The sequence below is a fragment of the Lissotriton vulgaris genome, chromosome 9 (assembly GCF_964263255.1).
Source record: "Lissotriton vulgaris chromosome 9, aLisVul1.2, whole genome shotgun sequence".
NCBI classification, from domain to species: domain Eukaryota; kingdom Metazoa; phylum Chordata; class Amphibia; order Caudata; family Salamandridae; genus Lissotriton; species Lissotriton vulgaris.
This window is the reverse complement of record NC_141697.1, coordinates 1,033,705,418-1,033,723,439: the sequence shown is the minus strand read 5'-3', so window position 1 is coordinate 1,033,723,439 and position 18,022 is coordinate 1,033,705,418. Positions and strand designations below refer to the sequence as shown.

Here is an 18,022-nt window from a genome sequence, read left to right as displayed (position 1 = left end):
TCCCAGTTTTTCTTTCATAAACAATCTCATGAACATAAACATACTCTTTTCTTCATTGAGCTTCCAACATGTGACTCAAGTTATATTTATATGTTCTGCACAAATTGTTGCAACGTGCCCAAGATTTTTGGAAAACTTTTTCGTAAAAAAGTCTGAATTTTGTCATGTGATTTTAAAGTACAGTTTCATTTGTGCATTATAACCTTTGCAAAATGTGTGCTTATTGTCGTTTTTAGGAAATGTTAATCTTAGTGTTGGAGTGCCAATACAACAACACGCTCGGAACACATGCACCATATAGAAAATCGAAATGTGCAGTATATGTAGTGTGCAAACACTGTGTTATATTTTTATAAAACCTCTTCTACCAAAAATATAAAAACCTACTTTAAGAATGGACAGGGTTGAAGATAATACAGAATGTAAAACAAGCCTATTGCAATTTGATTTGTATTCTTCACCAATAGCTAAAAAAGGCCATCAAAGTTTTCTTTCAGGAGGTAGACTATACTTTCTTTCTTGCCAATTGACCAAACAATTACTCCATTGGGCCTATAAAGATGCACTTGAAAACACTTTTGTTCATTGCAAACATATAAGGTGAGATATAGTTTGAAATACTTGAAGAGTATAGATTGACCTTTCAGTGACTGCTTTTACAATCACCCATTTTGCACTCATTGTTAGGATCCAGACAGCCTTAAATGCCACAAACAAGAATATTGATCCATTCTGTTCCTCCAAGAGTAGCTACTCCGAGCAGAATAAACTAGCAAGCTTCACATTTTTCATCAACCCCAGTATCATCTGGAGTGCTAACCTATCCTCCTTTGCATCTTCATGCGCCCTTTCTTGTCACTACATTGGAATTTGGTGCTTCCTTTTAATCTTAAACCTGTGCAGCACATATCTTTGTAATGGTCACTTTGCATAGTAAATATACCACATTTACTCTCCTTTAGTACGGAAGAAGTTAGAGATATCAAGCTACAATAGCTATAGTCACTATGGACCTACTTTTCTCTTTGACCCACAAGGCGGTTCTCTTGGCTTTCTTAATCGTGCTGGCTCTTTTACAAGTCATATCGATAATCAGGAGGTGCATCGCTACAGGACGGTCACTCAGTTGGGAAATGTGGCTGAAAGCACTTTCTTTCAGCTCCGACTCCTCAGAAAAAAACGGTTCAACATACAAACAAATGTATGAATTCTCTTGTTGTCTGCTTTTTCTTAACCTCCAAGCTGAATTTCTCTGAATATACTTTTCCTTGCCACCAGGAATAATAGGGGAAAAAACTCTTAAAATGCAGGACAACACTGCCAGACTGCTTGCATCGATAGAAGGTTCGGAAACGACTATTCCCTGAACATGCTTGAATTGCTGCCTGTTACAAAGACGCAAGAAGCATCTACCTAGCCCCTTTAACCAACTAAGAGCATCCCATATCCAGGGACACTAGCAAGGGGACAGAAACTGCATGAGAGTAGTCACTAGGCTTTCTAATAATCTTGTACTAACTCTGTTCCTTGTCTGGTCACCTTCAGGAAAGTAAAGCTTGCCTGACAAGAAAGCAAAGCTGCTGCAAAGGCTTCACTACATACAGCTGCATTTCAATGCATCTATGCCAGTTGATTTTGGCTTCAGTGCTAAACGCACTGCTTAACCTGCCTTAAGTTAATTCAGTCCATTGTGTGTGATTTACAAATCAAGTGACTTTATAAATCATTAGCTTCCAGATTCTAATAATTAGAGGAGGGTGCGCATACGACAGAGAGTCGGATTTTGTTTTTCTGTACAACTCCCCAAAAAAGATGGATCCATTTTATTTTTTGCATGATTAAACTTAAATTGGCAGTTCAGGCCTGGATTTTAAAGATTACAATTCAAGCCTATTTACTCCAAGGTAGTAGTCTAATGTGAAGTTACTACCCCTGCCCACTCAGCCTCGTAGAGTCATAAGCCTAACTAGGAATTCACAAAGACATCTACAAACCTGAACCACCAGGCAATTCAAGTTTCATCTTTGAATTGTCTTACGACGATTTCATGACTCGAATCCCCTTTTTCACTGCATATTCTTTATCTTTGAATGATTCCAGGCTGTGGTTCAGTCACAACTATGGTTCTGCAAAGCGATAGTTACTGGGGATAACGTCAAATGGTCCTTGGACATGATTCACAATGAAAGTCAGACTTTTATTCCTAAAGCATCACCCTTATATTTGGAGTAAATGTGTGTTTCTCTTGGAATTTGTAAATACATTCCAGAAGTCCGGGAAAGCTTTGCATTTTAGAAGCACAGACCTGGAAACAGTTTCTCATTCAGAAAAGTCGATGGATTGTGAATGCAGAACATCTATGAATTTGTATAAGCTATTATTTTTTTTCTTCAAGGGGGATAACGATTTTCCAATAGAGAATCACCTCCTCCTTCACTATCAGCTAATGTTAGGGTGCTGCCTCCAATTTTCTTGTCTGAAAAAGATGGCAAATACCAACAAAACTAAGGTGATTATTAGTATTCACTTGATTATAAGGAGCCTCCTCTCAGATATGGTCTGTGAGAAAAGGTGTTGAGAGGTTAAATGACATCATGATTGTTTAATTTAATATGCTAATACATCTATTTACATAAGCCAGTTGAACTCATTATTAGACTCCTGTATGCAATTTACATAGCAATGTCTCATTTACACAGCTTTGTCACTAAGTGTCAAGCTCTCCATGTGCATACATATTCTGACCAAACGTGGAATTCAGTGTCTGTTATTGAGATATGGGCTCAGTGTCACAAGTACCTCCAGAAATTATAAAGATCTGACTTTTCATTTCATTTTAATTGGTATGCATGAACTTAGTTTTGTAGTTCATGCCTAAAAGATTGCTTGATTTTCTATAATTGTTAATTCATTCTTGTATAATTCATGCTCAACCACACAAGACAGATATTTAACTAATTATAGTAAAATAGACTACTTTGGGTAGCATGCCATAAATGAGTACTAGCACAGGCAACATGTGAACTACGAGAATTAGCCAGTGCAGGAACATCGGCCCCGGCATTAGAAAAGGGAACAAGGATTCACGAAGCCTTTTTTGGTGACTTAAGAAGTTTATTTGTTAGGCCTTGTTAACCAAATAGATCCAGCACCCACCAACCCCCGCGTTGGTTCACAGGGGAATGTAGACAAGCCCGGTTGGATTGGGGAGAGCCATTAAAGGTGGCGCATGCAGGAATATCCGACTCGCGAGGGCCGCGTACAAAAGTGCTGTCTCTAGATCCAAACGAGCATGGGATGAGCAGAGGTGGCAAGCATTAAAAGTGGCAGGATCTCAAAAAAGATTCGAGAAGGTTCTGGAATGTTTTTAAATGGGGAAGTGAGGGCAACCCAGATAAGCCTCAGAATTGGGTCCCAAAGGATGAATGGGTAGCCTATTTCAAACCGCAATATGCCAGAGGCGAGGATATAGAATCGACCACGGAGGTACCTTATGTACCTTTTTTGGATGCTCCATTTACCTTAGGCAATGTGTATTGCGCCTTAGATTTAGTGGTCCCCGGAAGAGAACCTGGCATAGACGGTGTACCCGCGGACCTATTCTTGCAGGACAAAAATTCCTGGGGTAGCTACATACTCCTTTTGGCAAATGCGATTGCCAAGGGAGCCCCCATACCCCAATCCTGGAATAGGGCTGAAATCATTCCTGTTTTTAAAAAAGGGAATAAATCATTACCCGGTAATTATCGCCCAATCAGCCTGATTGATATCACCCAAAAAATCTTTGGTAGGCTCGTTCTCAAAAAGGTACGGGTGTGGGAGCAGGATCAGAATATTCCATCCCATCTGCAGGCAGGTTTTAGAACCTTAATTTGCACGGTCGACCAGGTCTTGCATTTTGCTATGCTGTACTGGAAGACAGGAGTAGTCTACATGCAGCCTTTATCGATCTCAGGGCTGCATTTGACCTGGTCCCCCGATCTACCTTGATGAGTGTGCTTAATGATATGGGCATGCCCGGGTCCCTCCTCTCACTAATCAAAAAACTCCATGAGCAGAACTTTGCCCAAATCAGATGGGGTCGTCCTGGTAATGTCAACACCCAGTTCCCTGTAGAAACAGGGGTACGGCAAGGCTGCGTTTTAGCGCCAACCTTGTTTTCAATATATATCAATGACGTGGCCAAAATGTTGATTGACTCTAATGTTGGCGCCCCAATTCTTGCAGGAGCCAAAGTCCCTATTTTAATGTTTGCCGACGACTGTCTGATAATAGCTAAAACCCCGAGCGGGTTGCAGAAGGCTTTGATGATTTTTGAAAACGTTTGCAATGCCCGTGGTTTGGAAGTGAACGTTTTAAAATCAAAGTTTATGTCTTTTAATGAACCTAAATCTTTTAAGGGTACTGTATGTATGAACATGTTACCTCTCGAGAAGGTTCAAGCTTTTAATTATTTGGGAGTTTGCATTCAACATGATTTATCGTGGAATAAGCAGTTCGAACTGTCCACTCTTAAACATCGTCAGCTTGCAGGAGCATTGAGCCTAGAACACTCAAGGTCCCTTACCAAGCCGATAGCCCTGGTACTAACAGTATATAATGGTAAGGTGGTTAGTTCCACCTTATATGGAGTTGAAATATGGGGTTTGAGAACATAAGGGGAATGTCAGTCTTTGAAAATCGTTTCCTCAGGAACTTAACTAAATTACCCCAGAGCACCCCCATGAGTCCTCTATTCCATGACTTGGGATTGTGCCCAATAGCACTGATTGCATCCTTGCGTCCAGTTTTATACTGGTGGAGGATATGGACTACGCCTGAATTGGAAACATATACTAGGGGGTTGTTGAACGTAATCAGGTGTGACATGTCCCACAAGATCAAGTGGCTAGTTAATATTCTGGGACTATTAAGGGACCTAGGCCTTAAGGAATTGTGGGAAGACCCGGTGAACGCTGGATTTCCTCCCAAGAAGGTCCTAAAAGACCTGTACTGGAAGTCCGTGGCCTCTAAAACCTTTAGGAATATTGCTCCTCTTTCCTTGACTGGCAGGTTTCCGGACTTTAAAGATGGGACCTGCTTTGAAGCATTTTGGGACGTCATTCCTAAACCCCTAGATCGCAAGCTCTACTTTCAAATGAGAATTGGGAGCTTGCCAGTAGGAGCATTTACCAACAGATGGACCAGTGGGGGCAGGCTTGGCTGTCCGGCCTGCCCGGCCCCCATTGAAACCATTAATCACTTACTGGTTTGAATGTCCTGTGTATGCAGCACCCCGCCGGATCTGGTTATGCCCTATGTGCAGATCGTTGGGCACTAGGAGTGGGTCGGCTGCTGTCAGAATAATTTGTACTTGTACCAACCCGCCTGTGTACATTGCTGTGGCCAAATTTTTAGGTTGGGCATGGACAATTAAAAGTAGGCTGATGGTAGTATAATCTCCTCACTTGGGTGTTAAAAGTCTCTGGCTATGTAACATGTGTAATAAGTCCCTCCATGGTTGTATTACTAATGATTTTTAAGAACTTGTATTTTAATAATATTGATTACTTTTTACTGATGTATTTTTATATGTTTTATATGCTTTTATGACAATCGTCGAATAAAGCTTGTTTGAATGAATGAGTACTTTCCTGTTTGTGCAATGCAGTCAAAAGCAGCATAACCCTAATAGACAGGTATGTTCCTTCTAAAAGAGAGCACAAAAAACATCAGACAATATGGTCCGTGGATGAGATCACTTCAAACCTTCCTCACACTATTAGCTACAGATTGCGTAACTTTGCTACCAGAGTTCATAACCTCACCACCAAAAATCATAAAAGGAGAGGCACTTTTGTTGAGTCCCCTTTAAAGATTAAATTGTTAGGTGGGCTTTATTTCTCTTGAAGAAAGTATCCTTCGCATTTTTTGGATCAGGTCACCATATTTCACAGCTTTGCTGTTAGTTGTTGATTTGTGTGTTAGACCACCTGTTCAAAGAGTGCTTCTCTTTGCAGTGCATGGAATCTGAAGTGAGGGATAAATGAACAGCAATGGAGGCAAATTTGTACTCCAAAACGTGTTTCCATACTCTTGATGTTGCACCAGTGTACCTACTTGTGTTTTTGTCCCTAAAAGTTAATTTGCACCTAAGCAATTTCTGCTCCTGTATGTTTTACGCACTAATAATGATGTTGCACCATGGGTCACTTTGCACCTCAATTTATTGTAAACCAATGTGATGTTATATTGGTGCTTACTTATACATATTGCCAATACTGATCACCACTTTACATGATAATATAACAACGGGACAATGAAAAAGAATCAAAGGACCCTGACCAACATATTTGAATTCTCAGTTTTATTTTCAAAATTCTTTAAATTATTTTCCAGAAATTCAAAAGACTTTTATCTGTTTCACTCAAAATTGGATATACAATAGAAACCTATATCCAAATGCAAACAATTACCAAAGAGACACACATTCACTCTGTCACTACATCCATTCACTATCCACTCATTTATAACCCAACCAACAATTCAGACATACTACATGCAACAATGTGTTCCCCAGGCGGTTGGGCCACACTAATTTGTTTTTGAGAGGCAAAACCAAGCAGGGAGAACAGCGCAGACAGTCAAACAACTGTATATTTATACTACAGTCTGCAGAAGGTACTCAAAGTAATATCAATCAACAAATCCACAGTGAGCAAGAAATTATTAACAGTGTGCCAATGAACATAATTATTAACACAATGTTTTTTGACATAGAATAACGCTAGGTCAACGCGTTTCGAACCCAATCATTAACAGGGTTCTCTTCAGGACCAAGAAATCTAGAAAAAGAGAACAGATGTTTTCATGATACAACTGTTTTTTCACGCCATTGTACTTGACAAGTAAGAGAATGTGTTTCTCTTTTTCTAGATTTCTTGGTCCCGAAGAGAACCCCGTTAATGATTGGGTTTGAAACGCGTCGACCTAGCGCCACTGTGGATTTGTTGATTGATATTACTTTTTTGTACTTTCTAAAGACCTTTTGTTGCTTGTAGTCTGTCTGAATAGTTGGTTGGGTTATAAAATGAGTGGATAGTGAATGGATGTAGGGACAGAGTGAATATGGTTTCTCTTTGGTTATTGTTTGCATTTGGATATAGGTTTCTATTGTATATCCAATTTTGAGTGAAACAAATAAAAGTCGTTTGTATTGCTGGAAAATAATGTGAAGAATTTTGAAAATAAAACTGAGAATTCAAATTTGTTGGTCAGGGTCCTGTGATTTTTTTTCATTGGCCTGTTGTTATATTATCATGTAAAGTGGTGATCAGTATTGGCACTGTGTTTTGGTTTTGGTTATATTGGCTCAGCCTTACTGAGTAGAGTCAAGACCCCTTATTGTTTTTTTACTTATACATATTGGGCCTGATTACAAAGGTACAAATTTGGAAATTCACAAAGGGCATTTGCAAGTACTATCTTTATATCCGCAAGAGCCGCCTGAGTGCGGACAGAAAGATAATACTTGTAATTGGCCTTTGTGAATTCGCAAAGCCATAAACTTAGATGTTCGGTCTAAGTTTAGACCAAACGTCTAAGTTTACCTTTGTGAATCAGGCCCTTTATGTGACCTTTTACTAAAATTTGTTCTCTCTGTTCTGAATAATGTGGTAGATAATTGAGATAAATGTGATACACCTCTGCTATCTTTAAAAGAGTGATTTTTCTATTTTATTTTTCATTTATTTTGTGTTTTTTCTAACGTGGTTCTGGTAAGCCAGGGAAAGTCCAGAGCACCAGCAAATAGAAGGTAGGGATTGCAGTTATTACATTTTGTTAACTCACAAATGCTTGGCAGAAGAGTTGGTTGTTTGAATGTCAGAAGAAGGATAAGATGTTAATTTCCTGATGTAAATGTAGGAAGAGAGACTTTCAGACAGATGGACTGTGTATGTGCAGGGTCCTGTTCCAAACTGATTCAGTTTTGACTTAGTCATTGAAACAGAGTGTAGGAGCTGACCTTAGGATTCCAGTTTGACACTATGAGACAAAATATTGAAATGATATGCTGGGGCTGTAGTCAAAGACCCTGATTAGAAGAGGGCTGGATGGAAAGAAGGTATTTACCGTTCTGGTATATGCCATTATTACATAGTGAAGCTTTTACTGGGTGAAGAAAACACCTAACATTCCTGTCAATATTTAAAGCACTGAATTCAGCATGCTTTGCTTTTTTCGTGGGTCTTTTCTCAATGGTGCGGTTTCTTGCACTAGCTCCTGATTGTAAACAGATCAGAATGCAATCCTAAATTAGTGTTCAATGTGTTGTATAATGATTTGCTTGAGAAAAAGTAAATGAAGTGATTTTAGTGTTATAAAGAATTACTTGAAGATGATGGCGATGGAAGAAAACATGCCTGATAATTAAATTGTCAGGCGTGGAAACTGAGATTTCTTTGTCAAAAATAACTCCCAGGAGTCTGACAATTATAGAGTTTAGAGTAAGCCTAAGTATAGTGGTTAGGTATTGCTCCGAGTCTTATGATTTTCAGTGATGAACAGTAACATCTTAGGCCCAGACTCTGAAACTTGTCACTCAATGCAATGCAGCACCGAAAGAGGCTGTGCGGCATTGCGTGACAGGGAGAGAGCATGAGTGTGCCAGATTCATAGAGATATGGCTCGCTCCTCCCCTCTCTCTAGTGCCAGCACTGATTTCAGCTGCTGTGCGACAGGCAAACACCTTAGTGCCACAGTGCTAGGGTACATGGCTGACTCTACAATAGGTTTTGTACAGAAAGGGTGCATTTCCTGTACAGAGTACTACAGCTAGACAAGTTTAAAACCTTTGTCAACTTCACATTGTATGTGTGGTGCACAGTGCAGCACACATGCAAAGTAGGAAAAGAAAGGAGAAATTACAACCTTTTTCGTTTTAATGACTGCTATCCAATTTTTTTTAACTATACCCTGTCTATCAATATCAGTGAGTTTAGCATAAAAAAGCATATGGTTGCATCGGAACACCCGTGTACCACCATGTAACACCCCCTTAAGGTAAAGTAATGCAAATTTCCTTCTATATTATATGGTTTGAAAACAGCAATATATGTGCCACACAATATAATTTCATGTGCGAAGGTCTCAAATCACTGTAAGAGACTGCAGCATCTAGTTTTGAAAGCAAGAGGTGTTACCTGATACTGCCCAAGAGATGGGCTTTTAATTTGCATTCAATTTGCAGCATATGCGTATGTGGCACTTTTAAGGGATAGCATTACGAAAATGTGGATGAAGCGAGGCATCACTATTATTTTAATTATTTGCATTTTCCCTCATAACAACATTTGTAGCTTCATCCAATTCCAAAGGTAATAGGCGTTCTTTCCAGTAATAGGGCCAGGTTGTACCTTACAATGTCTTCCAGCCACCTGTTTAAGAGCACACCCAAAACATTATTGGGTATACAATAACATGAGTGGCATGCAGGGATAGGCATGTTATCTGTTTAGTCAACAGCAATTGATAGTACATGTTGCAAAAGCAGAGAAAGATGACTTGAGCACCATCAGCTCAGAAATCAGAATCAGCATGCGTCAGTGTGATGATAACTTTTTAGTTCCACTGCCAGGGTGCTTGTATATAATGTTCATTGGGGCAGTCTGATGGCTGCTTGAAGGGATTCCAACCCCAGTAGAAGTAGTCAGTGGGAGAGTAGGCAGCCTTGTATAGCGTCTCTTCATACTGAGAACGGATCAATATAAATCCCCCCAAAGTATTTGTGTTCTTTGCTCATTATATAATCTCTTGACCTTGTTTAAGTCATGAACCAGGACTTCTCTCTCCAGAGATCAATAAATACATCCTCATTGGAAGCAGTCAAAAGCTTTATGTACCCCCAAAGAAAGAAGTTGTTTCTCCCTATAGTAGAATGTGATAGTCTGTACATAAGTTGCTAAACCAAAGAGGTCTGGCACAACTCCTACTTGAAAGTGATAAAATAGGAAGGGTGTCATATAGTATAATCCACTGGGCAACACTTTAATGAGGATGTTCAAATTAGTATTGATGAGAGAGGTTAGTCTATAACTTGGTGCATACTACAATGTCTTTTAACAGGTTTCAGATTGAGGGATATTGCAGGCCTTGTAAATTCTGATTACCAAGCACTAAAGTATTCTTAATTATCTTAGATAGCCAAGATGTGATGTTCTCTTTAGCAATATTATAACATTCGACTGGGGAACCATCTTTCTTTGTAAGTATATGATCAATTGCTTGTGCAATATTCTTTTCTGTTATAGTAACATCCAAGAAGGTATTGACTTCTGTGACAACTATGATAGTGCAACATGTTCAGAGACAATCGTCCATCATAATGGCTTGAATCACGCTGTTTAACCCTTTCGATGCTGATGACGAGCTCAGCTCGTCATGATGCACGGTTGAGCTGTGCTGATGACGAGCTGAGCTCGTCATGACACCAGCAAAATGGCAATTTCCAGCACAGGACGGGAAAACTGCCAGCAGCCAAGGTGTTAATAAAGAATATGTCACATTCTTTAGTGAAGGCCAGTGGGTGTTACAGCAATTCATCTCCGTCTGTCCTTATTGCTGAAATTGCAAAGGTGACTTCTTTTCTATAATTAGGGCACATATCATCCTTCCAACCTACTGTCCACGTTCATAGTGTGTCCATTTAAGACGAATGAGTGCTTAGTACCCGTGGGTTATGAACAAAGCACTGAGAGCATATTTAACTCCTGTGAGCTCAGTTATTATAGAAGAAGAAACAGATAAATTATAAATATTTGTAGGTTGGTGTAATTCATCATCCAAAATCCACTGAGAGTGAATGGCTCTCAGACAGCCAGGCACCACTTAGATATGCTTTCTCTGCTTCCCACAGTATTTTCTCTGAAGATAATGAGCCTTCATTGCTGTCTAGGAATACGGTGCTTGATGTCCTTGGGCATTCTTCATTTTATTACCTTCATGCCCCCGAGATTCAACTGTGGAGGCAGTAGGACTAAGTTCAGCCTAAGCTACGTTGGAAATTGACTTCCAAAACTGAGGAAAACGTAGTATCAGCTGCAGTGGGAGCACAACAGCAATGTTTCCAACTTTGAGGGTCCTTCACCGACCACATTCTTTGACCTTGCCCCAGTGGAAGAATTTGATTTTCATTTCAAGAGTAAGTCTGAAGATATCAACTGTAAAGAGAATGGCCCTCTTGGTATACCAACCTTTGGACCATCGTGTTCAGTTTGAAATCATGTCTCAGTCAACAAAAAACTGTTGTTTTCAATGGTGCTTTCCTTTTTCTAGGTGCTTCTTGCCTTGAAAATTATTAAATTCATATCTCTGGTTACCCCTCACCATTTTTTAATCATCTTGGTGTCTTTTTGCTAATTCATTTTTTCTTCTATTTTCCTTCAATCGTTTGGGAATTTTATTGTGAAGTGTTCTTTACTTTAACATTGTTTATATTGCTTGAACTTAACACATGCTTCTCTGGGGATTTCCTGCTCTTTCCTGCTCTTTGTTCAAAGATTGTGCGTTATTACCTAACCAGAGTGGGTTTATTAAGTTTGTAATGGTGCAGACTCCCAAATCAATAACCCCATTCCTGACTCCTTTACTTTATGTTTAAGATGTTAAGAATTTGTCTGACTTTGAATTTACTTTTGCCCCCACTCGGCTCACAAGGCAGAAACTTATTTTATTCAATCTCACTTTGTTTTTGACCCTGAAGCAGGTAAGAGGTTTTAAGGCCTCTTAGTTTTAAAGTACCCTTTATGGACCATTTCCCTCTTTGCATTTTCTCTACTACAATAATTCAACAAATGTTTTTATTCGGAATTGCCTATTTGGGACACACCACTGAATGATTCCATTCTTCTTTTCCTGACCAGAGATACCTTACCTGTTGTGCTGTGATTCCCAGACTGTTGTCTCTTGAGGCTAGAGCACTTGACCAAAAACCTCTTTCCATTACTATATAATATATTATATCCGGGTAGTCTTCTTAGGAACACAGAAGAGTATTCCTATGGGCCTCTGCTGAAGACCTTAAACATTTCTGCCAGTATGCTTCAAGAAATGGTAGACATTTAGAGTCACCCAGAAGTTCAGATGATGCTGAAGGACATCATATTTCTTGTTATTTGCCAGCCCCACTTCACTATGGCATAAGTGGTGTACCTTATTCTTGCAGTCTTTGATTGAAATGAGCCCAATCAGTGAAGAGTTGGGGAAATTGTGCTGTGCTTTGTCAAAGGCATTGGACTCATGGAGGGCAAAGTTTTCCCACTTTCAGAACACTGTGTGATCTTGCTAAAGTTGTTCAACAGTGATCTTGAATACAAAAAAACCTCTTTGCCAGTAGTTTCATTACATGTTGGTATGATGCAAGTCAAATAGTTTGAACACTTTCGCCCATAGAAATACCCAGAAAATCCATGTATCTCAGGACAAGATGATTACACTCACTTGCAACATATGCTACAGTCTGGACAAAAAATATGCTTCGTGTAAATGATGCAATTGATCTCTAAGCCACTGTTGCTTTTAATAACATTCAGCCTTTATGCTGTCTAAAGTTAGAACAAAATCATAAAAACCACCCCTACAGTCAACGTCTGACCTGTATGTATTTCTGTCTCACCCTCTCCCCAGTGCCTACTATGCAAAACCAGTTGATTTTCCTATCCTAATATGGCGTGTACCTAACTGTACACCCCTTGTCCTACTTAGTTCTAGTGACAGAGGCCCTTTAGTATGTCACGTCATTCCCTTTAAGTGTCAATCTATTTAGTTTTCTATGTGGTTTATATTTGGTGTGTCCATTTAGTCAATAAGTTTTAGTCAATAAGTCGGAAGTGCTATTTCTTACACAGACACATAAAATACACTAATTGCTTCTTTTCTGGCACTCTGCGTGTGTAGCATAGGTCCTATCTTATTACCATTTAATAGCAAGACATTGGCCAATATACATCTAAAAAGTTCAAAACCAATTTATCTGTCAAAGAACATTTGGTCGATATACCATCATAGAACAGTATAGGAACAAGCAAACCAAATCACATATTTCCTAGCTCATAGAGATACTCTGAACTTGTTGGTCATTCATCTAGTTGTGGGAGTAACTAAGACATAACACATTCTAGACAAGCATCTGACTGTTTGTGATGCTCAACATATTTATCCAATACTGTGATGGAAAACACCGTGGACGAACCCATTGCTCTCTGAAGTATAAATATATGGGGAACATTACCTAACTGAAATTGATTTTTTTTTTCAAAACTCACTCATCTGTATAGTACTTTAACTTGCAAGTTGTTGTGAGCTATTAATTGATGACTGCTAAGCGAAAGTGCTTGAAGTGATTCACCCATATCAAATACTGTGCAATAAAAATGAGAGACACAAAAAGAGAAAATTAACTTGCCTTAACCACCAGACTATGCTCAGAAATAAGAAATCGACATAGTGTTTTCAGGTGCAATTTCTTAGTCATAAAATATCAGTTTCAATGAAAAATATTTAACAACAGCGGATAGACCCAATAAAATGATAATGTACTTAGTTAAAATGTGTCCTTTTACACCTGTCCAATGTATTGGGGAATTGTTAGAAATCGAGGCTGCGTGGTTTTCATTAAGTTTACCGACCTTCACTCCATAGTTTTTACTAGGCATATTTGAGAAAGTAATTATTTGTTTCTTAAGGAGAAACAGATGACTGTCTGGTTTTAAAACGTCACTAATTACTGTGAAAGACTTCAGCCACAAAATGACATTCAAAACATGAGAAATGAGTACCAATAATGATTTGCCAGGCACAAACACATAGACAAAACTGAGTAACAAAGCATGATAACAACAGTCTGCTGTAAAGCAACATTGAATTGGAACTGCTTCCCTTTTCTGACTCCATTTCAAGTAGAATAGAGTGAAATTACCAATTAAAATAAAAAGGAAAAGAAAGGCCTGTGCAGATGGAACATACAAGGAGACCAAACTGCTTGGAGGCTGTATGATTGTTTTCAATGCCTAGGGGTGCCACATTTTTACTTACTGAGAGCCTGATTCACAAAGGTAAACATACAATTTAGTGTGAGTTTATGTTTGTTGTGGAATTCACAAACTCTGATTTAATAGTAAGTATACAACTGAAGAGGCTCTGCAGTCAGCGCACAGAACTTCCTATACAAAAAGATGGACATGTTGTATCTTTTCATTTGCTGAGCTCTTTGCCCCGACTGTAGAGTCTCCACAATCATAAACTTACTATTAAATTGAAGTTTATGAATTCCAAAACAAAAGTAAACTTGCAGAACTTACACTTTCTAACATATGCAATATCCAAATGCGTACGAAATTAAGGTTCTATTTGGGATTGTAGCACAGCCAGACATTATGTTCAAATCCCTCCCAAACATAAGCAAAATATATGTGCAATCTCATAAAAATATATTGCCTCTTGCAGTGTGCATAATACAATAATGTAGACAACAGAGATGTTCAAGGAAAAATGGTTAGCTTAATAAACAAATGGAATGTTTTTAATACTGTATGCCAATGAGCGCATGGTAATATACCGGGGGAAAAATCCAAATTGCTTAGCCATTTTTTAATATAGTTGCAAATAGAATTATGGAAAACATTGATCCGCTGGACTGTTGCATCTTAGGACTATCAGGCCATCCTTCCCCCACACATAAAAAGGAATATATAAATATTTCTCATAGACAAAGCGCTAATACCAATAGCTTATAAAGATTCTTGATCATGGCAAAAGTCTATAATGTCAAGTTTCAAGGGGCAGCACTGTTTGTTGTTTCAGTGCGATGTAATGATGTTTCTACACTCACTTAGAAACACAACAACGACTACTCAATTTACCACAGAAAAATGAGACTGAAAGCAGTGGCGTAGCTGGAGGGGGTGGGGGGGGGGGGGGGCGCTGCACCCTGGGAGGCATTCTTTTTGGGTGCAGCGGAGGTGAGTATGACGTGTCTGTCAACTACCACCATCCCTCTGCCCCAAGAACAAGTCACTCATCAGCCGCAACCCCTACCCAGAACAAGTTGCCCATCAGCCGCAACCCCCCACTCTAATCTTCACCAGGTGGCAAACTTAGGGGCCGTCCGGGGAGACAGTAGGTCTAGCTACGCCACTGACTAAATGTTGTTAAAACACTGGTACAAATATTAAAGTGACCTGAGCCATTTAGAGAAAAAGTTTTAGCTTTTTTACATATACACAACAAAATACTATATTGGTGGCACCTAGTCTGGATGGAATGTACTTGCCCACGCTATTGGGGTGGTAATAATGGACAGAAGCATAAACGGGAGTCCAGTGAAACCTGTATCTTAGGCCAATAATAGCAAATAGCATCTAGCAAGTCCTATATAACTTACAGTTTTTGTCAGCTATCTGCCTGCATAAACATTGAGAAGTGAGAGGAAATCCACCTCAGTGCTAATTTATACCTAGGAATTTTAATAGTAACAAATGCATGACAAATAGGTTTGCAATAACAATTCTTATTTTTCACCACTGTAAATATTTGAGTCTTCCACCATGGATTGCTGAATTATTTAAAATATTTTATTTTTGTTGCTGGATACCTTCAGGTTCTGGTACTTTCCCATTGCTGCATTCAAGATGGCATCCATGTTAAGTAATCGTCAAAGAGCTGGGCACCTATGTTTTTATGCACATGCTATTGCCAGAGGCATCTGCACAGTGGTAGTCTAGTACACCATACCACTCTCTTATTTACTCGTTACTAATGTCTACAAATCACTTCAACTTTGTGTGTCCAAATTCCCAACACCTAAAGTCCCAAATAAAGGTCTTGTGTGACAGGTTTCACTGTGTCTCCAACAAATGAAAAACACATAATAAAAGCTACATCAACAAAATATTAACGTTACACACTCATGATGGGTTGTCTTTAAATGGGAAAAAAAGAAAACGTTTACCGGATTCCCAAGAGATACTGCACCTGTGAACATAACCAGCCAGGATTATCTGCACGTTAAATGTTCTCCATCCTTGTATAGATATGAGAAAGGAATGCTATGGAAGTTATTCACAAAATTAATCTTACTTCAGCCCACTATATCAAATGTAACAAACAACTGTGCTGAGGAAACGCTGCATTGAGGGTACAGGAACAGGTTTCCAGGGTGCTCCTTCTAATTTCCATTCAAACATGTTGGTTTCTCTATGTACTTTGTTTTAACACCAAGGGTATGCAATATGCAAGTTCTGCAGACAATATTACATGAAGTTCACAAATGCTGCACTTTGGTGAAGTTGCATAGATATGTACGTTCGCCGGAAGTGTCCCCTTAATAAAGAACATTTATTTGGACAATTTTTTATTTTATGCAGGGGAATCTTCTCATGAAATATAACTTTTAATAGAACTTTTCTCCAGGGGGAAAAAAACGTTTGCAGTTTAACGCATTTGAAGTAAAAGTAGGCAATGCTTAACAATTATACCCACACATATAACTACTGCCAATCGATAAGCTGTCGGTTTACTATTTGATATTTAGATATGTTTACAAGTTCACTTATTGTTTTTGTTGGAAATTAGAGGGTTTATAGTTCTTAAACTGCATAGGCGAATAAAGGTATGTTAAAAAAATTCACAAGGTAATTCGCAAACCATTTCCCTGTCAGAATGACTAACAGAGAGAAAGAGTCATGATGTATGCATACATACAATTTTCAGGTGGAGCATTCAAGACCTCTTGTATATATTTTAGTATATACTTATATACTTTAGTACTTATATACTTTAGTATATACTTAAATGTGTATGTAATTTGTGGGCTTTGCAGATCAGTCCTAGGACTTGTCTGCTTCTGCTTAGGGACGTTTGTTTAACTTCCTCTATTTAACTGTCTTGATAGAAAATGACCAACAGAGGTCAGTAAACTACCAGAATCACTTTATTATTTTCTAGATTACAGTCCATATAAATTGTCTTCCACAAGCACCCGTAGACAATATTATATTTTTTAAAGCTTGTATTTTCAGTGATTTGACCACCAAAGGCGCTGATTTGATATTAATAATAGAGCTTTGGACTATACCATTTTCTGCTGAAAGGCAATATTTCTCTCCATTTGCTCTCAAACCTTGTGTGTCACGCAGTTTGGCGCTTACTTTCCTTCCATGTTAATGAACAGTAGATGTTTCAGCACCCAGGCTAATGTGCTGCATAGCTAAATGCATATAAGGTCCTAAAGGCGAGACAGATTGCATTGCAAATGCTTGTTGCAGTTGGAAAAGCTGCAGTTAAATTACATGTCCATAAGGAATGCAAAGGAGAGCTAAATCACAACTTGTGTGTTCCGCAAGGATATGTACACGTGGGCGAGTCCGAGGCAGCATCATGGAATTGGCCGAAAACATTGATATTTTCTAAATCTAGTGGTGCACACATAAAAAAACATAGCTAATAATGTGAACTGTGCAAAAGTGAAAAATCTATGTTGAATAAAACGTATGCTTTAAAGATTTACGAACACTGCAAGGAGGTTTGTTTACTAGTTTTAATTGTGTGGAATTTAGTAGGCGCTTCCAACAGAAGATAGAAACAGGTCTAAGACTGAGAAAAAGCTGTATTGTGTACACCTCTGCCAGGGTTTGCTCCAACTGTCAACACAGAGCTTAACTGACATAGGGCCGTCCATTCTAGAATCTGAGGGCACTAAGATTCTAAAGATCTAGTCCCTCCTCCAGGGTGAGGCAGGAGAGACAGATAGCACACATTCCCTCTATCTACAATTATTACAGGATGGTGAAGTGCACAAGTTTAATCACAAAAGCCAATCAGTGCATCGTCTCATGTCATGCTGCTGCTGCTGTTTGTCCTGCTTCTGCTTTGGTATGAGAAGAATTATCACAGGGGTCTCCAAAATAAGTCCAGGCCTGACAAATGAATGCTATATATATTCAGGATAACTACTATATATTCAAGTTTCCAGTAACTTAATAATGTG

The 18,022-nt window shown here is 38.8% G+C and overlaps 1 protein-coding gene across 5 annotated transcripts in view; it reads right to left on the bottom strand.

Moving 5' to 3' along the window:
* The window catches only part of ATP2B2 (ATPase plasma membrane Ca2+ transporting 2), a 1,489,679-nt gene that overhangs the window by 14,606 nt on the left and 1,457,051 nt on the right, over positions 1-18,022 (bottom strand). The window lies entirely within an intron of this gene.